This window comes from Drosophila obscura, unplaced genomic scaffold (assembly GCF_018151105.1).
Source record: "Drosophila obscura isolate BZ-5 IFL unplaced genomic scaffold, ASM1815110v1 contig_1, whole genome shotgun sequence".
Classification (NCBI taxonomy): Eukaryota; Metazoa; Arthropoda; class Insecta; order Diptera; family Drosophilidae; genus Drosophila; species Drosophila obscura.
The window spans coordinates 1,770,835-1,794,995 of record NW_024542679.1 but is presented as its reverse complement, the minus strand read 5'-3'; the positions used below and the strand labels follow the sequence as shown (position 1 = coordinate 1,794,995).

Sequence of the window (24,161 nt, the reverse complement as noted above, 5' to 3'; positions counted from 1 at the left end):
ATAAATTACAAAACATTTCATTTTGGCCATTTTAAATGTGGCATGAAATTTGCATTTCATATGGTTTTTTTTTTTTAGATGACGCTGCCGCCGCCGCTGCTGCTGCTGATGTCCACAGAATCGGGGCTGAATTGGCCTAATCTTCTGTTGGACTGTGGGCGTGGCATGCTTCTATCTCTCTTTCTCTCTTTCCTCTGGGTGGATCTGCTTGAGAAGAAAACTGTGTCAGATTCCCCGATGGCTTTCGAGTGCATAAAACATTTTGCTTGCTGCGCTCTGTTGGCCTTTCTAAACAAAGGCCTCCCTCCCACCGTCCCACCGCCCCCTTGCCCCTACCCTTTCGAGTGGTTAGCAATTGCCAAAAATACAAAAATAGTGCAAAAGAGATGGCTATACATGAGCTAAAGATTTTTTTTGTCATTTGTTGCGTTTGTCATTGCGTTTTTGGTTTTGGTTTTGCTTTTTTTTTTTTTTCGTTTCTTGCGTTTGTTTGGCGTTTTTGTGATTTATTTTCACTTTGACAAATGCACAAAAATGTGACCATGGAATGTCACTAGAGAAGCGTCTCTGCGGTCCATTGGTCATTGTATTTATAATGCGTCTCCCGATATATCACAGATACAAAAAGCTATAGATACAAATGGCCAACAGGCGGAGGCGTACCCCGATCCCCACCTCTGCAGACAGTTGATGAGACTCTTCCAGAAAGGATCGAAAAATATCGAAAACAGAATGTGAATGTGATGTGAGTGGCTAATTAGTCAGGGTAAAAATCTGTCGCTGTGAAATCTACGTGAAATGTTTGCAGAATCAGGCAGCAATCAGAGGCATCTTTTTGGTTGTTTTTTTTTATGCACAAAACAATATAAATTTAAAGACAAATTCCACCCATCCCTTGTCTGTTCTGCTGTGTCTTTATCTATTATGCCTTTATGCCCCTACAATTTTCCCCGCAATTAAAGTAGTTTCTGTCTGCTGGGGGATATAACTTTATTTCCGCTGAACAAACAGCAACAGCTGTTTGGCGGAGTTTTCCCTGCTGCTCCTTCGTGCTTTTGCATATTAATAAACATGAAATTTGTCAATGTGGGTCACAAGCGAAGATATGCCAAAAGGCAGGGCTGTGTGGCGTCTGGCTATAAAAATAGCTGCCTTTTGCAAAAAAAAGTTGAAGTTGAAACAGGTGCATGCCACATCGTTGCCCTCTCTCTCTCAAGAGATAGAGTTTAAGTGAGTTTTTCTTTTCTTTTCGATTTTTGTTGACTTTTTACATCTGTCAGTGAATGAAATTGCATTTTACAGTGTGGCACACAGGAAAATCTCTGGTAGCGTTTTTCAATTTTCACCCACACACACACACATGGCCAGATGGTTGCGTCTCTGGCGTCTATGCAATCAACATAAATACAAATCCCTAAACTATTTTAATGTCGACTTGACCCAAAAGCATCTCCTCCTGAATGCCAGTCAGAGGACTTTGTGTGCCTCGTACACGAGTAATGGAAAAGTTTTTGTGGCACTCACAAGCTCAGCGTCAGGGCCAGAGTCAACTTAAAAACGCGTCAAGAGGCGGCTTTGGCCGTTGGCTGTTGGCCAAAAAGCCCCTGCTAACTGGGCGTATACGTAATCGGATGTACGGCTCCATCTACCGTGAAGTTCCTGGGCAAAGTGTTAACAGGAGTTTAAGCAGATCTCCGCACTCAGGGGAGTCGATTGTAAATGAAATAAAGTGCTCAGAATATCTTTAAAATCCAAGAAAATGCAGGAGCAGTCACTTTTCTGAAGGTTGTTTCCCACAGGAGTGAACATTAGCTAGAGAGAGAGAGAGAGTGAGAGCGAGATGCCACCTTTTCGCAGCACTTTTCTTATCATTTTCCCTAAAGTATTTGACTGCCTTGGCGGATAAAACCTAATTGGGGAAAAATCTGTTTCCTAAGCAGATTTCCCCTCGAACATTGAACTTTGCGCCCAATAAATGGTAAGGGCGAATGATTGAGGCTCTTCAATTTCGTATGCCATTCCTCCTCCATAACGAAAGAACACATGCAGACAGACAACACTTCAGTTCATTGACATTCTGGGGTAATATTTTGCCATTAGCTGTGTCCTAATTTGGGGGCGCACACAGCAAATGTGTACAGAATGTGCCAGCGAATGGATCCCCCGAGAGACCATAATGAAAATGTAAGCCCAGACATGGCCCAATATTTTACAAAGATTTTGCATAAATTTTGTAGCCCCATTCCCATTCCGTCTGTGTTTTCGTTTTCGTTTTCGTTTGGGTTTTGGTTTCTGGAATAAATATGAAACAATCAAATGGCAATTAACACTTTTCATCTGAATCACATGCTAATGCCCCATTATCGATAAAGATTTCTCTCTCTCGGCTGCCTCTGCTCCATGCTCCATGATGATGATGATGATGATTTCTGCCACACTGAAACGAAACCTAATTGATGGCGGCATGTAGCATGGCCAATAACCTTCGCCCCACAATTCACGGGCTGCTCTTTAGTTTTTCCTTTACAATTAGTGAACAGTTTTGTTGATTTGCATAAATTTGTTCGTTTGGCTTGGCTTTTTTTTCTGCTCTTGTTTAGGTGTTGGGGATCTGTTTTTGTTGTTGTTGTTTTTGTTGGATAGCTGACTTTTTTATTGGTTTCTCAGTTGCGCATTTCCCATTCGATTTTCCCGATTTTGTTTATGTTTATGCTTTGGGATTTTTTTTGTACTATTGTTAACTTAAATATTTGGTGAGCATTGCAGCCTGTCTGTCGTCCATTAGTCACCGATTAAAATGCCTTTTTGTTGGTGTTTGCAAAATGGTTGGAATATATTGAGCATTTTGTTGGATAGAAATCTGGGATAATTATGAAAGATATTTGGAATGATATTTGAATACATTTAAACTAAGTTTATTGCGGATAATGTTTGAAAAATCTCTTTTGTGATCGAATAAAATGCCAAGAAAATCTTTCGGAAGACCCTTCGAACTCCTCAAAAAAGGGGTGCCGTATACCTACTGGGCCTGGAACTCTGGCTAATTGCCCCCCAAAATGTCTAGGAAAGCCAGCGGATTGACGACATAACATAGCCATAAATTTCAATGGGCCATGTATTTATTTTTAACCAAATTTTCCCGTTCATCCCATAGTTTTTATATCAATGTTTCGTTGGTTGTTGTTGGTGGTATTTTTTTTTTTTTTGTATTTTATAGTATGCTTGTCAGCCTTTTTAGAATTTATGATATGTTTTTTTCATACATTCTTTTGGTTTGTTTTGTTGTTTTTTTCCTTAGTTGTTTCATTCTCTCTGGCTTTTCTATCAAATAATTTTGTTGTCTTCACATTGGTCTCCGTCCGTCTACGTCTCTCAGTGGCTAAGAATCCCTGGCCCCCTGGGCGCTCTGTTCTGTTCTGTCGATTTCTCTGCTGCTGCTGCTCTTGCTGCGTCTCCACACGCATTTGACTTTCAAATGAAGGACAAATATTGTACGGGCGAACGGGCGGACAGCAGCAACAACAAACAAACAAACAAAACATGGCAGCGTGAGAGAGAAGAGCATAAAGCATAATACCAAGTTTGAAGCAGGGTGGTGGTAGATATGTATGCTAAGGAAAAAGTTTTTGCATTTGGATTGAATATTTCTATAGGTCTGTAGGTCGCGTATAGGTGTGTGTGTGTGGGTGCGTGGGAGTGTACTCATAAGAGAAACTCTCCCCTCTTTTGTGGGTCTTGTTTTACTTCAACTTTGTTCTTGTTTTGCGGTTGTGCATATAAATTATGTGAGTAATTTCATTTTAAACTGTCTGTTATGGGCAGTCGTACTTCTCACCCCCCTCCATTTCTAACTGGAAAGTGGAAAAGTTTCACAAGTAATTGTAGGGATAGGCCATTCATTGCAGGCAGTCGGATGAATAACATGGATATTTCTTAGAGCAGGCCTACAGAAAATTAGTCTGTGATTTGTTTAGTTTGTGTATTCCGTATGCAAGTTCACTGCCGTCGCAATTGTCTTATCTCTTGATCTGCATTTTATCTACGAGCTTTGCTCCCCTCACGCAATGCTACACTCTCTCGCCAAAGCTTTGTGCCATTGCACTCTCTGAGAACCAAACAACAGTAAGCTGGTACTCTCGGCTTCCGATTCCCAGCTGCTTCGATTCTTGTATTTACATGTGTGTAAGTTAATTTTTGTCATCTCTCTTTCGATCATGTCCGATCATGTTAAATTTCCTTGCGCGCTGCGCCGCAAACTTGCTCCCTACACAACAACAATGTGCCACACTCGGCTGAGACGAAGACGCTATCTCTCTCTCTCTCTGAGACCTTGCTCTCAGCAAATACAAGGGACTTGCATTAAGCTTGAGCTACAATTCGACTACCTGCGTAAAATGTACCTTCTATCCATCATTATATTGCTCTCTCAGCAACAACAAAGGCTTTCGCTCTCGGGCCACCTAACGACTATAAATACCCTCTTTACATACATCTGTACATACCAATACATAATATGCATAAAAAAACTTAATTAAAATCAGCGGAAACTTTTGGAATTTCTTATTTCTATTTAATGGCATCAACAAATACCAAAAGTTGAGCTCATTTAAAATATATTTATTTTTATAAAATAAAATACCTTCTTAATCCCACATTAATTATGCAGCTAAAGTATGCAATCCTCGTTGCTGGCAAACATTTTTCTTTTGTTTAATGTTTTTTTTAATTTAAAGACAAAATTTGGTTGTATCTTTTTGTTGTTGTTTGAATTTATGCTGCACACATTTTTAGAGAAAGAAAGATAGATAGACAGAGAGGAGGAGAGAGAGGCACGAGGCATTTGCAACGTCCGGCGGCAACATAAAAATAGAATTGGCCCAACGCGCTCTGCCACTTAAGCCACCGAAGCCGGGGCAGCAGCAGCAACAACATTTTATCGACACGAGCCAACTGTCAGTCGCAGTGGCAGTGGCAGCAGTCGAAATCCGTGTGGCACCACCACCGATCCTCCTAAGCATTGTTGCAGCCCCATGTTGAGCTACCCAGAGAGCCAGAATGCAATATGCTTTCGCTTTTTTAGACCAAATAAAGCGCAAATAGCACGGACACGGACACACAACCAAAAAAAAAAAAAGATACAAAGATACAGAGATACAGAGCAATGCAAATAACTTGGCACGCATCTTGTCGACGCCGTCGTCGTTGCAGTCGTTTTCGCTGTCGTTGTCGTTGCATGAAAAGCAGATTCTAATGCATTTTCCTTGCGTCTGGGCCAGCCCAAATAATTTCGAAACTTAACTTGTCCGCTTACAGAGGCTGCGGAGAGGGGGGCAGAGTGGCATAGGAGTACTGGGGGGTTCCATGTCCCATGCAGTTTTGTCTTGTTTATTTAGGACTTGCGTGTGTGTCTGTTGGATAATTTTCTGCTTTATTTTCTTTGCTTTTTTTTCTGCATAAAAAATGCACAAAAAGCCAAACGTCAGACGAGAATTTTATTTGCTGTTTTTATTATTCACCCTGTGACTTATTTTCCTTCTGTGGTTTTCCCAATCCCCCCATTTTCATTTACATTCTACCCCCCCTTTATTGTGTGGTTGGAAAATTGTTTTGTTTTTGTTCGTGTGTGAGTGTGTGTGTGTTGGCTTTCGACAGTAATTAATTTACAGGGCAGGCCGCAAAAAGTCCTTTCTGTTTTTGGCATTGTCTATTTGTGGATGACCGCAGACCTAAAACGCATTTGATCGGATCAGAGCAGAGCAGAACACATCGGAATGGATCAGAGAGATGTCTCGAAAATAGGTTTTGGATTGGTTAATTCTTCTACGGATCTCTCTCTGTGAGTCAGTTGCTGGATTTACGGTTTTCGTGTAATCTCTGGCCAACGGATGCATTTTATGGCTGACAAACATACAGACACATACACACACACACAAATATTTGCCACGCTCGAACAATCAGCGTTTCAATCAAACCGCAGTTAAGCGGGCAAACAACACTCCCTATCTTCCAATGCCATGCCCTCCCTGTCCCCTGAACAAACGACTGCCCTGCCCATACATGACCGCACACACAGATACACAGATACATGCACTGCGAAAGTATCTGTATCACATGCAGCGCTCATAAAAATAAAATGGCGTTACACTGAACTAAACGTTGTAGCGCCACCCCAAAAGCTTCAGTGATGACAATTTTGTGGAGTGTGGCAAGCGGCAAAACCCGCCAAATGGAGTTGGGAGAATATTTGACTCTGGGGGGGGTATGAGTATCCCCTTTTTGAGCAAACTTTTATATGAAACTAAACCTTGCCTCTTAGTGTGTTTCATCATGAAATTCAAATTATTATCATACTGAAAATGGTTACTTCATTTTAACATTTCTATGAAAAATAAACAAATACACTTCTTGTATTTGTTTTCCCCTTTGCCGTAAATGAAATTCTACTGAACAGAAAATGCATTCTAATATTCAATACATGTTTTAGCTTTGTTTAGCTTGAATTTCGCTAAGCTCTCATCTCTCTCTCATTCTCTCTGCTGGTGGTGGTGGTGGTGGGGTGGCCATCAAATCTTTACGCGGAATTGTCGTTGTCATCGTCAGCGCAATCGAGAACACACCTGAGAAATCAATCAATCGATTTGTTCAACTGTAACTGTGACAAGTGAGCAGCCCGCAGAGCGCTTTGTGAGCAGATAGAGAGGGAGAGTGGGAGAGTAAAGACTTTAACAATCAGTCGGGCAACATGTTGTCAACATATTTTGGAACGTTTGATAAAAAGTAAAGAACGCGCACAGAATGCTGACTGCGCCAAATAACCGCTGGCATTTTATGCTGAAAAACAAAAGGCAGACAGACCGACAGGAGGTAGCGAAAGAGACAGAGATGGTGAGATAAGTACAGGCAGAGATGCAGAGAGGATAAGCTACTCTGGGAGAGAGGAGGGCTGATTGTCACCGGTACATGTAAATAACTTCAAACAAGCAAAAAAAAAAGAAAAAAATTCGAAATGAAAATAAAGAAAGGCGAAAGAGCGCCGCCTGCGGGGCATAAAGTGCTTAAATCTGATTCAAAATTTGGCTTGGGTACCGAATTTTACGGAATGGAAGGCAAGTCCAAAAGCTAAAACCTTAACTCCCGGATTGCTGAGAATTCTTGTGACAAAAGAGAGTGAATCTTTCAAAATCTGTTGTCAAATACCTTTGACGGTTTCTTGTCGACGCTTCAAAGCAAAATGCAGTCCATCTTTTGATTTACGCCGTCCGGTGTGGAAAATTTTCCAAACGCACACACGCACAACAGGAGGGCGGATGGAATGGGAGTGGGAGGTGGAAAAACTTTTGCCACACATTCCATGTAAATATTTGGAGGCAGAGAAGCAGCTGACAACTGTTGCCGCTTGCTGCTTGCCCTTGTGCAATGTGACTGACAGACAGAAAGACAGACGGAAAAGCCAGACAATCGGATGGATGGATGGATGGATGGGCGGAGTGGAGTGGAGGGCCAGAAAATGGCAGCTGGACAACAAATCAGCTTACGGAGCGAATGCCTCAATAAACTTTTGTAACCAACTTTTCCACGGGGGAACGAAAAAGTCAACTTAAATGCGTTCAAGCATCCATCTATTTCTGTACAAAGATTTTCTATGGCGTCCCCATTTTACTTTTTCCTTTTGGCTTTTCCTTTTCTTTCGCTCTATATTTAAGAGTATGCTCGATCTGTCTCTGTGGCAAAGTTTTTACCTTTGAGGTGGCAGCTACATATAGAATAGAATATATCTCTTCGCTTTTATAGACGCTGATTTTTAGTGGGTGTAGAAGCATTTCGAGGCAACTTTCGATGCTTTTGATTTTGGAATGAAACTCGAAGAAATCTTTCAGATTCTTGTGTCGAAGTGATTTAAATTGTTTTTTGGAAATGATTGATGTACATACGCATTCCCTTTTTAAAATGCAAAATAATATCTGTCGCAGTCTCATGACAAATTCAATGCACATCATAAATAAATTAAATGCTAATAAATTGCAAACGGAATAGACAATATTCTATGGGGTGACTCTGCAGCACAGACTTTTGGCGCAAACAAAAAATGATTAATGCCCCCCCACATGGGGCAGGCAGAACAAAGGCGAAAGTAACAACACATCCAGACAGAGAGTGAGAGAGAGGGATAGGGAGAGAGAGAGAGAGAGAACCCATCAATTGGCAAATGTCGCATGGCACATCCATCATAATTATGCACAATATTCGGGACATATTCGGGGGCTGCCTCTGACAACTTTATGACTCGGTCCGAAATGGAAATTCTAGAGCTATGCATACAATATTTGTTGCAGATTTACAGGTTTTTAATTAAAATCATTCCATATGAAATTTATCAAATGACGGACTGTCTGCTCTGTCCGTCTGTCTGTCGGTGTGTCTTTCGGTTGACTTTTTATCCAGATATTTCATGCTCTTAATTTGTGCCTCATGTGTCGCATGAGACTGCATTTTGGTATATGTACGTTGCGACGTCCGTCTCCTGCGATCTCCTTTCTCCCCTGCGACATTTCTGTCTCTGTAGACATTTTTATTTTATTTATTTTTCGTCGCTTTTCTTTTGTTTATTTATTGCACTTTAAGGCATGTTTCGCATTCGTTTTGCCGCTTAATTGAGATATTTATTCCATGCCGTGTTTATAATTTATGCATTTTGATGGCTCTTTAAATGAGTTTCTATTTTGCAGCTTAATGGAAAATGAGCTGATTTAATGGCCAGCGTCTAACAGATTTTTTCATAGAAGGAAAATACATGCTGGTAAAAAAAAAAGTATTTTCTTTTAGCAGGGTACAGATTTTTCCCTAAATGTAAATCATTTTAAAACCCATTAGACCTCAGACATTTGAGTACACCAAAACTCATCTGATAAATATGACTAATCTTGAGCATTTTTATGGTACCACATTAACTTTTTGTAGCAGCTGTTCCTTATTATTTTTTAGTTTTAGTTTAGTTTTATTATGAACAAAAATAAAAAGCTGCAAACCCACACAATTTATTAATCGCTGTTTGCACAAATGTTCGCCCCTCAACGCTTCAGTCGGTGTTAAGTATTTAGTTTTTGTTGTTTGTTCATTTTCGTGTAGTATTTGTGGATGAGTTTTTCGCCGCAGTTGTTTTTCTTTCTTTAGTATTTTTAGCCTTTGGCTGCGTTGCCGGCCGGTATTTTGCACAATTATCAAAATTTGTTGCTGGTTTTTTGTTGTTGTTTGGGAATTTTTAATGCGGAGTAGTACGAAACTCTGTCTTCTATCCTCAAGGTTACTCATAGAGGAGCCTACATGTTAGACCATTTTGTTGATGATTTTTTGAGGATTATCCCCCTCCAATGATTATTCATTCCGATTCCTAAGTCCAAGTCAAATAAATAACACAAGAATAATAGATATATACAGAAGTATAATATATATAACAATAAGAAAGATCTGTGTATCTTAATGACCCTCATTCTTTTGTCAGTGGTGGAGGGAAAAAATATCCAAAAAGAATAGCTGACTGACTGCCACTGCCAGTGCCTGCCCCGCGCGATGCCAAGAAAAATACACATCAAAAATTGCCGCAGCAAATATTTTCTAAATATTTGTATTTAGCGCAAGTTAAATAATCACACAGATTATTGCAGAAAACTAAAAAATGAAGAAAGAAAAAATAAAAAAGCGCATAGAAAAATGTTGCGGAAAAATGGTCAAAAAAAATGTGCTAGAAAGTAGGAAAATAATTTTGGCAAAATATTTTAGAGCCAGCTAAACTGCTCTCTCTCTCTCCGATATATCATATATATCTAAAGGTAAATCCATATCCAACAAACACCTGTAGCCGTCAGCCCCGTCCACAACGAGGCTGCGCGCATTGCCCTGGCTCTAAAGCTTTCACATTTTGTTGCAGGCAACGGCAACATTGTTGCACCTTCGCTGGTGGTGGTCTGCCTGATGATGTGTTGCATCAATTGGTGGTGCGGATGTGGCAGCAGGTGGTGTTTGCCGCTAAAACCCACCGCAGCTGTTTGGGCAATGAATCGTTGAGTTGTCGCGCATGAAAAAAGCCTGCGGCAATGTCAGTATGTTTGTCATTCTAGGCGGAAACATTTTACATCAAAAACTTAAATTATGCAAATATTTACTCGTCCTTCTCTCCCTAAAATTGAAAAATTGTTAATTAGATTTATTCGAAATTTCACTTAATTTTAATTGTTTACAGAGTATACCTATAGTCCATAGAGAGCTGAGTGTTCTAGCTGAATGCAAAAAATATTTTACCTATTTAACAGACAAATTCTTTGGTAGAGGGATCCTCTTTTGGTGCATACAAAAATTTCGACTAATTAATTGAATTAAATCCGACAACCGTCAAGCAAAAAGCATGCGGCCAAGGCTGTCTCCCACCGCCTTTCCTCCCATCTCCTTCGTTCCAAAATGGTCCTCTGGGAACAGAAATACCCATAGAAATACAAAAATAATTCTTTATTTATTTTGTGGAAATATGACACATTTTGTTGTGTGAAAAATGGGGTAGAGAGGCAGCAAGTGGAGAGGCAGGGGCCAAAGGTGAGAGAGTGACTGATATATGACCAGAGATTCGCATAGCCCCTGGACAGGTATCAACATTTTAAAGATGCGGAAAACCCTTAAACGCAGAATCACAGGGAATATTCACATCTAACTGATATCTTTATTTTAACGTTTTAACGTTGTAAATAACCATTCGAGTTGTTGTTCATTTGCTTGGCAATTTTCTTGAGGTGTTAAGCTCTGATTAGATATGGCCAACAAATGATTCATTGGAAGATGAGGTTGTCCATTGCCCCCTTCCTCTCGTTGGCGTCATTGCAGAGCATTTTACCTGCTGGCACAATTAAGTTTTCGGCACGTAAATGAATCATTCAAATGGCTTTTCATCCACTCGCGTTCACTCTCTCTGCTTTGCTGCCCCTCCACTCTCTGCTCTCTGCGGTCTCTCTCTCTCTTATGGTTTTGGCTGAGTTTTTCCCGGCGGGGGCGATGGTTTTTGTGGCGCATACGCCCCGTCGGCTCGTGTTGTGTGCAATTAATAAATTTAATTAAGAAATAATGCAAAAAACCCCAACCGACCCTCCCTCCCTCTCTCGTGTGTCGCTCTTTCAAGTGTGAAAATCGTGATTATTTTTCATACATCATTTTTGTGTACGAAAAATGCAGAAAGAATCGTCAGGTTTGCCACCTCCTCCTCCAACTATTTGGCTTAAATCATAAATCAAATAAGTTTTTAATTAAATCTCCCGCATGGATTTATACATATATATATATATATATATATATAGAAATTGAATTCCAGAATGTGATTACACGATATTCAATGGCTCCCATTCGCAATTTGGTATTCCACGTTTCGGATGTTCTGGCGCTATATAAATTGGTGTAAAAATCCCCCTTTGCGAATGTCGAATGCGAATGCGAATGGCGGCGAATGCCGAACATAATTCAGCAGAAATGACCCAAAGCACACGACAACGGCTGCCAAGAAATGCCTGCTGCTGCTGCTGCCCCCACAGAGCACTGCATTTGTTGTTGTTATTGTTGTTGTTGTTATTGTTGTTGTTGTTCCTATTGCATTGGTCACGACTGCTGTGTGTATGCGGGTGACGTGCGGTTGTGGCTGCCACAGGGCACACGGAGCACGGGGGCACTGGCAGTGGCAGTGGCAGATGGCGGTCAGGCATTGCCGCCAACGGCATAGCAACAGCTTGTATACAGGGTATACGGGGATGGGTGGACAGAATGTGCAGGCTGCGCCATTGAATTGAACCCAAACAAATGGTCGACAATTTGCCAGAGGTGTTGCTGCTACTGCTGCCGCTGCTGGCTCCCAGAGAACCCTTAAGTAATGCACAACCACAGGATCAATAGAATAGATTGCAACAATTGTGGGGAATGGAGAAGGCCGCAGGGCTAAATAAATAGAACTGCAAAGAATGCTGCAGGAATACCTAATTTTTGTTATTGGTGTGCAGAGGTTTTGCAGGATGACTCGGAAGATCCATTGTGGTAGATTTTTGATTGAGCTATGGGAATGAAATCCTCTATAAAATGGAAGCAAGCAACATTTTAGAGTCATGTTTTGTTTTGGGTATTACTTCCTCTCAAATTCTTGTGTTATGTGCCAAAGGATAAAAAAAGCGCTCTCCTCTCTGCTGCTTTGAACATCTCTTAACATCTTTGAATATCCCTATTGTCTATCCATGCCTATACCACAGCTGCTGCCACCACCCCCGCCCTGCAGTACTAAATGTAAAAATGTTGAAATAATTATAGAATTAACGCCAAACATTTAGTGTGGCAAATATTGGATTACAGCAGCAGTTTTGGCCTTGACAATCGCTCGCCTAATTAACGCAAGACGCGATGTCCTGCCAATTGTTCAGCGCACCGGAAATGGTACACGGTGTAGGGGGTTGGGGCAGCGGAAGGGGGCTGCAACAGCTAACCAGAGGCAGAGACAGAGTCGCGCTGTCAAATGGCAGTTTATCATCCTGCCCCCAAAAATGGGCCAGAAAAGATCTATGCCAAGTGCCTCATCGTGCCTGCCTCCCCCCTACCACTATGGCATGGCAGATGATTTTCTTTAATTCTTTTTGTTCTTGTTTTGTTTTTATGGTTATAATTTTTAGTCGTCGTCGTCGTCTCTTGAGTCATCGTCGAATTATTGCGAAACTATGCGAAAGTGCAATATTTTTGTCGGGGGGCCTTATTGTTGTTGCATTTGTGTGTGTGTGTGGCATGCCATGTGGTGTGGCAGGCAGCATGCGCTGAGTGGCCAATAATATTTGCAATTATTTATTTTCTAGCCCCCAGGAGAGCGCTCATTGTCGGGGTATGAATAATGCTAACCCCTCGGCACACGAGAGTGCAACCATGGCCACCCCCTGGCGCCCCACCATCCCAATTGATCCCCCAAAAATTATTCTCAATGTGCAGAACGTGCGAAAAACATTTATGTTCTCAAAAGATTTGTGCAACTTTGAACTTTTCGATTGAGTGGGTAGGAGGAGGAGGAGCAGCAGAAGGATGATGCGGCGCACACATGACGACACATAATTGCAACACACTCACACACACACACAGCAGTCTATGGGCTGCAACAACATTTGCTAGCAATTAATAAATTTAGTGAGTTTTATGCCACACACACACACTCAGACACTCTGCCAGTACCCCATCCCCGCTCTGTTTTGCAATGTTTATGAATGAAAATTTCGCATGAATTTTCATCTCAATTTGGTGTCCAATAAATTGCAATCACACTCGAGCGCATGCTAATTAATTTGTAGATCACAAAATTATGATCAGAGCGACATGCGGCTGCTGCCTCTGCTGCTGCTGCTGCCTCTGCTGCTGCCGTAGATGTTGCCCATAGATACTCGTACTTCTCTCTCTCTGTGGGCAGCCTTGGACAGTGCGTTGACCAATGCGGCGTATACGCAATTAATTGACATATGTATACACAAAAGACAGACCCAAAGATGCAGATACACACAGCTACACACGACAATGTACTGCAGATAAAAAGATTTTTTTTCGACTTATTTCTGACCATTTTCTTCTCTTTTTGTATATTTTTGCAGGTAAGTTCTGCTTGATGGCAAGGACGAAGGGTATGTTGCATTTGTTATAGAAAAATTAAGAAGAAGGACGCAACAGCAGAGTGAATATAGTCAGAGCCCAGCATCTTTATTCTGTTTGTAGGCCTGAATCTCTCTGAGGGTAGAACAACTCGAAGAAACAGCAACCCTTTCTGTTTTATATTGGTTTTGTTGGCTATAGAATTAAAGCATATTTAAGAGCTAATCAATGGAATGGACCCCATAGATAAATCTCCAACTAATTCTAGAACCAATTTCTATTCAAAACAGGAAGGGGCGGTACGCCACACACTCTTTCTTTTTATGAGTGGGTGTACATAAATACATGTACATACATATGTATTGGCACTGGAATTTCTGCAACAATTCTCCCATCGATTCTCACCTCATTCTCGCGGCGTAAAGGCAGTGGCAGCACCGGACCTGGACGCGGACCCAGACCCAGGCCCGGGCTTGTTTTCAATATCACAACAAACTTGACCGCAGACGTTGCCAAATTGTTGACGTGAAAACTGCAAACAAATGTTGGCCAGGCGCAAAAGTTTTTCCAATCTCTACGCTGCTCTCCCTCTCTCTCTCTCTCTGTATTGGGGTTTTTTTTTTGTGGTTCTCTGGAATGAGGAGAGACGTCATTAGGAGCACACAAAATATTGCTGGTCTATGCTGTTTGCCTTCGTGTGTGTGTGTGTGTTTATCCTGTGCGTGTGCGAATGTGTGTGTGCGTATGTGTGTGTGCGTGTGTGTGTTCCGCCGTTATTTGTTTGCTTTACAAACGCGCTCTGTAGCATTAGCGATTGAAAGAGAAGGCACAGAGACACAGAGACAGAGACTGAGACTATGAGAGCACCACAGTTGATCCACAGAATTCTCCATTTTGCCTGGCCCCTGTTTTTGGCATTAATTATTTATCTGCCTCTCGCTCTCCCTTCCTCCTGTCTCTCATACATACATACATATACATATATGTATGTATTCACATTTCTCTTTGGTTATTCGCAATGTTTCATGCATAATTAAGCATTTTCGCAATTAAATGTGTAAGCGTGTGTCTCATCGTGTCTGTACCTTCACCTTCACCTTTACTCCAGCTCTCCGACAGCCATGTCGAACCCCGAACCAAAATGCTCAACCTCTCCCCCATCCAGAAACCCTTTGAACTAGCGAAACTTTGCTTGAGCTTAAGACTGACAGCATGTAGAATATTTAAGTAATATGTATTTTAGTAATAACTTGGTAGACCAGACCTCCGATTGAAGCGCAAAGGTAGGAGGACTAGACCGGGGCTTAGTATTTTGTGGGTTTCCTCAAGAAGATACCTTAAGAGAGAGGGATATGGGGATATATCCTAATCCCTGGAGCAGCGCAAAGCTCTAACATTAAAGCAGAACGATAGAATTTATTGTGGTACCATAAAACAATAATTCCCACAAAGAAACTATTTCTCTAAATATCAATTGAAGCAGGAGATGCTTCCTTTTATGGCTACACCAGTCCATCTCTTCTGATTAATAACTAGATCTGTTCGAATCAAGAAAACCCCTCAAAAGTTGGCAAGATTCGGTTAATTATACGAGTATTTTGATGCTCCTTGCCGTCCTACCTCTTGAAACAGGAAATGGCAAAAACAATCCAATTATTTTTGTTTTCGTTTTTTTTTTAACGCAATTTCCCACAAAATACGAGTATCATACAATTCCGCATGATGCTACAAGTAATGCTAGATTTTTCACAGATTTTTCTGATGATTTTATCTAGATTTTTCCCGTTGTCGCCTCAGAATCTACGATACGATACGTGGCGTGTCGTGGCATTTTCTGCGTGTGATAAAGGCACATAAACAAAATATTTAGCCCTGAATTGTTTGCCAAAAAATGTTCATTTTCATTTGCTTTTAACCATTGTTTTGTTGTTGCTGATTATGCCTGGTTTTTTTGTTCGATTTCTTTTGGTTTTATTTAATACACGGTACTTAGGGTATATTCGATGCGTTTTATTATGATACTATCCATACAAAACAAATTGTCACTGGGATCTTTGAACACTTTTAAGTACGCTTTTGAGTGCAATACTTGCAGCTCGAATTTCATTATATAGAAACTATTTACAGGGTATCTTAGAGCTGCGACACGTTTGCCGCAATTTCCAACTTTTGTTTTGCCGGCAACAATGGATTCTAGATTGAAGAGGAACGACTTTGCCTCTCCCCCACTAACAACAATAGCAAATTAAATGTATAACCCTCCCTACCTACCCTTCCCTCCCTCTGCCTACCGGACCGTCCATCTGTCCGCTGAAGAAGAGAGCCTTCTCCCTTGCTCTCCCTCTGTCTGTCTGTCCCTATCTTTTCTATAGTATTTTTCACACAATAAACGTGTAGTAGGTGCCGCCAGAAACAGCAGCAACAACAACAACAACAACAACAATTTCGGGTGTGTAGAAAAACTTGCGAAATATTTTCCACTTGGCACGCAGCATGGCCGGCCGTGTGTTCGTATACTTTTCTATGTGAGTGTGTGTCTAAGTGTATCTGTTGCTATAACTAACACTGTGTGTGTGTGTGTGTGTGTGTGGCATTTTACACTTTTAATTTTATTTATTTTTAATACAATTTTCGGTTTAGCCCGCGAGCGGGGGGTGGGTGGTATGAAATGCACAGCAGATTTGCCCGGTTTCAAGTGTTTATTAGTGTAAATATCTGGAGAATCTATTGTTAAATGGTGCTTGGAGGTGGTGCTAGATAGCAGTGTGTCTATAGAATATTTATTACCCTATAATAACCAACTTGAATTGCTGGCAACTGCAGTTTGTTGCCAACAAAAAAAAAAAAAGCGAGAGCCTGCAAACGTTCTTGATTCTTGGATTATAAATAGTTTGCCAAAAATCTGTTGCTTGGCTGCTTGGTTGTTGCTGCTGCTGTTGCACAGTGTTTTGTGCTGCGGGTGGGGGGGGGTGACTTCTTGCTGCTATCATTGAAAATTCAATTTCAATTATTCTATATGTGACTTGTTGCTATGAGCTACATACATATGTATGTATGTATGCAGTACTCGTAGACAGAAGATTATGGGGGTGGGATGCTGCTTCTCCTTGTGGCACTTAAATTTAACATTTTGCTCGTTTCTGCCTACTGTTTGGCTCATTTTCTTGGCTCATATTTTCGCAAATTAAATTTTTATTGAGCGTATCGTTTGGGCATAATTAATTTTAATTGAGGACACAGATACACAGAGAGACTCCTAGAGGTAGCAACACGGTCATTTTGGTTCTATATTTATAGGCAAAAAAAAGAGAAGGTTTTTATTGGGTCAAACAGGAACTGTGGCACACTGGAAAATAAGAGCAAAGATTTTCCCTGAGATGCTGCAAAGGAGAGCACTTTTCACACCTCAAAACCCACAAAAGAGAGTGCCTGTCCGTCAGTCTTGATTTCTAATTAACTTCCAATTCAATCAATGCATTCTCTCGGCCCAAAACTGAACATCCTTTCTGTGTGCGTGTGTGAGTGTGTGTGTGGCATTGTGTGTGCTCTCAAGTGTTACAATGAGGCAGGCAAGTGCAAGTGCAGCAGCAGCAGCAGCACCATAAAAGGCCAACCCATCCAACGTCAGAGGGAGCGAGGTGGAGGAGCTTTGTATGCAAAACATGTCCGATAGCAGCCAGTGCCAGGAGGCCTCTCCTTTTTCTCCTCCTCCTGCTGATGCTGCTGCTACTGCTGCTGCTGCCGTGTGTGTGCTGCCTCTCCAATTGACTTTTGCTGTCCAGCATTTGTGTGCGTGTGCGTGCCACAGGTACGAGGTAGCAGCAGCAAACCGCAGGCAGGCAGGCAGGCAGGCTGTTGACGTTTGCCGCAACTCATTTGCATGCAACAGTTGAACAAAAACAGCTTTTAATTCAATTTCAGCTCAGAGACTGCAGGCTCGAGACTGCAGCGTGGCAGAGTTCCCAAAGTAGAAGACCGACTGCACTGTGGCACTGGCTTATTAGCAGCCATTGTGCATATAGAAATTGAAGAAGAGGCAAGCCACACGAGGGGAGTGTGCTGGGGGCGGGGGGCAACATTGCCAAACAATCAACGCAATGAAGCGTAAATATGTCAACAGTAAAGAACATTTTTTGTTTTTGGTTTGAAAGAGAAACGTCATATAATGCCAGTTAAGTCGCCCACCACTCACCACTCATACATGCAGGTTGGTCAGTCAGTCAGTGAGTCATTCAGTCACTCAATCAATCGGTCAGGTAAACGACGACGTCACTACTGTGGGATGGGAGCAACGCGAACAGCGAACGCGCTCCCAGAAACCACCGCTCCGCTCCGACCGACCAGTTTTCATTCAGTTTACCGGCGTCCGCTATCCATGACAGACGGGCCATATCTGTTCTCTCACTCTCACTCTCTCTCTCTCTCTGTATACAACTTCACCGCTCTCTCTTGTAGACTGATAATAATTCAGCCGTGCGATTACTTTGAGGCCTAATCACTGATAACCGCATTAAAAAGTGCCAGTCTTTTATTTAATCCCCCCCAAAAAAAAGTAAACGAAACGAAAATGATAAGAAAAAAAAATCCACTTGAGCGTTGAAATCAATTGATAAAATGTGAAAAGAAATATAAATATTTCAAGTGGACAAAAAGTGCGAAAGTAGAGCAAAAGCAGCAAAAGCTGATTTATAAAAGGAATAAAAATTAAAATAAAATACAATAAAAGAAAATGCTAAGGAAAATGAATGTGCAGTGACACAAGAAAAAGTAATTTATAGGAGAAATATTTCAGAAAAATACTCAAACTATATTTAAATATTGTTGAAGCAGAAATAACATTCAAAGCTTTGGAAAAAATTAAACTAAGAGCAAAAGGTGATTTACAACAGAAATGTTTTAAGAATATTTAAAGGCGTAATGCGATTTAAATGGCTTTAAATAGTTACAGTAGAGAAAAATGACATGCAGTAATAACATTTAAATGGTGTTGAAATTGTTATAAAGTGCAAAAATAAACAGGAATTCCGATAAGGAATAAGCAACCAAGAAAATAGTGAAAAATACAATCGAATTGGATTAGTTGAAGAAAACAAAACGGTACCAAAATATTGCTGGCTTAACTGTGCCATCAACAGAATTCATTGAATATGAATTTTGTTTGCAATTTTGTTTTTATTCGCTTAGCATTTACATCGAATAAACAATTGGATAAATCATATTGTACGAGTAGTGGTCGTGTAATACTACGCTGCACATAAATCGCCACAACCTCCCCCAATACCATGACTCATGCCATTGATAAGGCCAGACAGAGGCCCAAAAAAATACAACAACAAAAAAAAAACACTTGGCAGATCAGACCAAAACAATATTTTCCATTTTCAATGCCAATCGGAGCGCCGCCTGCCTACCCCCCGCCCACAAAACTACAACACGCTCCTGAAAAATGTGTTGTTTCTTTAGCTGTTGTTGTTGTTGTTGTATCTGTTTTGTTGCGTTGTTAGTGCCAGAGCTACCTGACACTTGTCAAACGGCGATAACATGCGAAATTTCTGGCAAACAACAAGCCAATATCGATACCAAAAAGGCAATACAAGTTTATGCATATTAAAAACTATAAAATAAAGCGCCTCGCCATAGATTATTTTATTATACATACATATGTACATATATATGTATGTACATATATATTATATATGTATTGTATATTTCGATGACTGCGCTGTGGTACGAGTGGAAAAACACGTTTCCAGCATTATGACCAAAATGAAATGAAATGAAACGCGGCTAGAGCACAGTACAGCGAGCTCCATTCAGTCATTTGCTTGGCAATCGCCAAACGATTTCTTAGCTCTGGCGAAAAGTACTTTTCATTTGAGTATACCCTTTTGAGTAAGGGTATTATGTTTATGAATACTGATTTGAAAAAGGGCAAAGAAAAGGAAGGATTGTTGCTGCTATTAGGGAACAGGATTTCGATCTCTATATTTTCTCTCTTTCATTTACGTAATGAGGCAGCGACGCTCCTCCAGAAGTCATGTCTTCTATTTTTGCAGATTTATTTATTTAAATCTGCGTGCAAGCAGCTTGAATCTATATTTTTAACCATCAATTTATCTTTGTTTCCCATGCACCCCCGCATATCTGCTAGAGTATCTGTATCTTCGGTTAGCCAAAACTCAATACTTTCATTCTTGTTATTTTTATGGTGTATTTTTCTATTCTGTTTCGCTGGATGTACTATGTACGAGTACGAGTACGTGTGTTGTATTTTTTTTTTTGCCCCCGCGCGCATCTAAATGGGTTTTTGGTTTTTGTCTATGACGTCTGCGTATTGTTTACAAATATACGTTTCAATTTGCAGCCTTATACACATTGTACCCCAGCGGATTACCCACGAGTATCGTAGCGTACACTACACCCACCCAGCCACCCACCCAACCAGCGACAGCGACACATGGCACTGGGGCTACCGAGTATTTGTTGTTCGGATACATTTGAATTTGTTCTTTCTATGTTGTTTTGCTATTCTGCTGTTCTTTCTTTCTCTCTATCTCTCTCTATTTTTTGTCTGGTATTCATGGCGCTTGCATAATCCTCCTTTCGTTTGCGCTTGTCGAAGCTGTCAGCAGCGATGTTGCTGCTGTTGCTGCTGCTGCTGCTGCTGCTGCTGCTGCAGCTGTTATTGGCATTCAAATGAATATGTAAATGTCGCATCACTTCGATTGCAGTTTTCTTCTATTTTTTTTTTTTTTTTGCAGTGGTCACGATTTGAAGCTGGTGCGGGGCCAAAGAAGTCAGTGGATAGCACGTTTGTGTTTTTTTTTTTTTTTAATAATTAAATGCCATCGTTTCTTTCATTTGATGAGCAATAAATTTGGCACGTGACTAGACAAATGGCACAGGCGGGCAGGCAGGCAGGCAGGCAGGTGGGTGGGTTTCTTGCAGTGTTCACTTTTTGATTTATCGGCAAGGAAGGGCCAGAAGATAAACTGCAAATAAAACTGAATGTTTATGCAGCAGCCGACAAATTGCCAGGTTAAATGCGAGCACACTCGTACGACAAGCATCGATTATGTTGAATTGTAACGTTAACAGCATCCTGTTTCCTCTGTGTGTCCTGCCCCCCAAAAAAAGGGAAGTTGCGTCTTGCCACACACCACCCAAGCACACCCAGCAGCAGGTGGTAGGTGCTGGGGGCACAAAGCGACCTCAATGTTGTAGCATACTTTGCGGCGCGTTGATTCGTGTATGGCTCCTGGCATCTACACTATTCCATGCCACCATGCCACCGTGCCACCGTGCCCAGCCCCATACATAATTGATGTTTGCTCTGGAAGTAACGATGCCACACACACACATAAATATATATAGACTCAAACACACACACACACACACACACTTTCACTTTTGTAGGTGAGGAATGGAATGTGCTACAACTTCCGCCTGAACTTCCGCTACGGCCACTGAATGATTAGTTTTGGTCATGGAGCCTCCTTAGTCCTTGGGCCATGGGCCTCCCCTGCTCCTTGCCCATGAAATCAAACTAAGTGCTGAGTGCTACAAGTCCTTTATGATTCCCTGTTCAAGGGGTCAATATGATTTTGAACCAGAAAAGAAAGCAAGTAATTTCAAGAGCAGATAATCGTGAGAAGATGCTTTCGTGCAAGTATCATTTGGAACGCTCTCATATCATATTGGAACACTATTTACTATAGCTTCTATAGTTATCATATATATTCCAGGGTATCCACTGGGCTGTACTTCCATAGATAGCTGTATTTTCTTGGTTTTACAACTGTTCCAATTGACTGAACCTCAACCCTTGTGTGTATATCTGCAGAACGGGGGCAGAGCAGAGCTGATGCTGTCATGCCTTCAAGTTTATAGTTTTGTCAACGCCTCGAAGCCTTTTCCTTTAACTGAAAGTACACCTGTCTCTCCCACTCGCCCACTCTCACCTCTACACTTTCTCTCTGCATCTCCCATTCTCTCCTCCACTCCGCCACTCTTTCTCTCTGTATCTGTGGGAGTGTGTATGTTTTCTCTATTGATTCATCAACAAACGTTTGATATTTATCCTTCCCTTGATTGTTAAATCCTTAATAGCAACGAGGCTCGCCATAATTTCTCTATTGAATAAAATATTAAAATATAAAATATTATTCGTAGAATATTAATGTTTCCGCTGTATTTAGACCCACCCTTTGGTTTGTTCTTTTTTCACGTACCATTAGGTTTTCACTCTCATTTCCTTTCTGTGTGTTTTCTATTGTTTTGTCATGGTTTCATGCAAGCAGTGACAAATTGTAATGGCCAAGGCGTTGTTGTCTCCTGCCGCCTGCCCCCCTGCCGCCTGTGCCCCTGCCACTTGTATGCAGCCCCTGAAAGTTGAAGACGAGTGTGTGTTGTGGCCAAGAGAAACCACTTGCATTCGCTGCTGCTGCTGCTGCTGCTGCTGCTGGCTGTTGGCTGACACAAAAATAGAATTGGCAATGGCTTTGGTGGCACGGTCTCAGGCCATGTGCCTGCGTGTGGACAACATGTCGCGCCACCATGCACATAGAATGGGGCAACAAGCATCAAAGCTATGCTGCAAGCAAAGGCGTGTGATTGTGTGTGTTTCGGTGGGTGGCGTCGCGTCGCGTGGTGCATGTTTGTTTGGTTTGTTGGCGCTCTGCTTTAATGACCAATAAATGCAACAGCAACAGAAGCGGCAGCAGCAGCAGCAGCAACAGCGGCACAGAGAATGGCATATTTATCTATTTATTTGCATTGCGATTTCAAATTTAGTTTAAATCAACAAACGACAGAGCAGAAAAACAGAAAACTGAAAGCATGAAAGTGTCACAGCGCTCGCCCACGTCACAGCAGCTTACAGTGTGTTGAGGAGGGGGGGGAGGAGAAACAGCTGCCGCTGTCCTCTACAGGGTATTAATAGCCGCAATAACAATGTATGCAGAACCTTTTTAAGCTCCGTACAGAAACAGAAATAACAATCAAAGTGGAAGGAAAAAGCCAAAAAGAACATTTGCCAAAAATAACCGAAAAAAAAAGAAAAACATTTGACAAGTGCATGTCATTCCGTCTGTCCGCCCCATCAGAGTCTAATGTCTGGGTTGGTACTCTATAAAGGTTCTAAACCGACCACCTATTTATACCCCCCCGAAATAGTGGCTAAAATAAAGATTATTGCATAAGTTGTGGGGTGTCTGGGAATGTCCGCTTTGGGGCAATGATAGCATGATGCAATGCCCAATGCGGCGGCGGAGTGCCAAGTGCCAAGATTTTTCGTCGCAATTCGCATTACTGTCGCCACCAGTTAAATCATGCCGCATAGGCGGCATTTCATTGCGAATCATTTTATTTGCACTTTTCGATATGCATCCCATTCAACGATATTTTCGAGTAAAAACTTGCCATTAAAACTCGGAGAAATACTCGATTCGGCCAACGCGTAAACAGAGAAGGGAATCTAGAATAAAGAGAGAGAGAGATACAAAGAAAGCAACACAAAGAGGGAGAGAGAGAGATACAAAGAAAGAAACAAAAAGAGAGAGAGAGATACTGAAGAGATGTTGAAAATAATTTGTTAAATAAATACAAATTACGCGCTTTGCTATGTTTTCTATGCCCCCCAAACAGGAGGGGGGCGGATGGGCTGTATGGGTTGGTTGGTGGTGCCACAAACTAGGTTACTTGGCAGCGTTTAGTGTTTAGCATAAATAACTAGCACACAAGAGGAAGAGTTGCCTGCTCTGTGCCACCAAAGGGTGAAGCATTTGAATAAATAAATGTGTTAAAAGAGATGGAAAAACAAAGAGCATACAGATAGAATAGATAGAAAGTGAAAGACTCAAGAGAGGGCATATTTAATTAATTTAATTTCAAACTAATAAAAAATCCTAATGAAATTAGGTGTACAGTGTAAACCTGCAGCTCAGTTCTGGTTTATGTTTGTTCGTGTATTTTCACTGGAGCTGCACTGCCGTCGCAATTGTCTTATCTCTTGATCTGCATTTTACCTACGAGCTTTGCTCCTCTCACGCAATGCTACACTCTCTCGCCAAAGCTTTGTGCCATTGCACTCTCTGAGAACCAAACAACAGTAAGCTGGTACTCTCGGCTTCCGATTCCCAGCTGCTTCGATTCTTGTATTTACATGTGTGTAAGTTCATTTTTGTCATCTCTCTTTCGATCATGTCCGATCATGTTAAACTCCCTTGCGAGCTGCTCCGCAAACTTGCTCCCTACAGAACAACAATGCGCCACACTCGGCTGAGACGAAGACGCTATCTCTCTCTCGCAGACCTTGCTCTCAGCAAATACAAGGGACTTGCATTAAGCTTGAGCTACAGTGCGACCACCTGCGTTTGCTCTCTCAGCAAAAACAACAACAACAAAAACTTTCGCTCTCAGTAAATAAGCATAAGGAATAACCAAAAACAATCTTTTTTGCTGCGTAGTTTCTTTCTCTTTATTTTGATCTTATCTTATTGCTATACAGTTGGGCCTTCGCGATCACA

The 24,161-nt window shown here is 41.4% G+C and overlaps 1 protein-coding gene across 1 annotated transcript in view; it reads left to right on the top strand.

Moving 5' to 3' along the window:
- Positions 1 to 24,161, top strand: part of LOC111069573 (histone-lysine N-methyltransferase 2D) — a 44,588-nt gene that overhangs the window by 7,575 nt on the left and 12,852 nt on the right. The gene's annotated exons all lie outside the window — the stretch shown is intronic.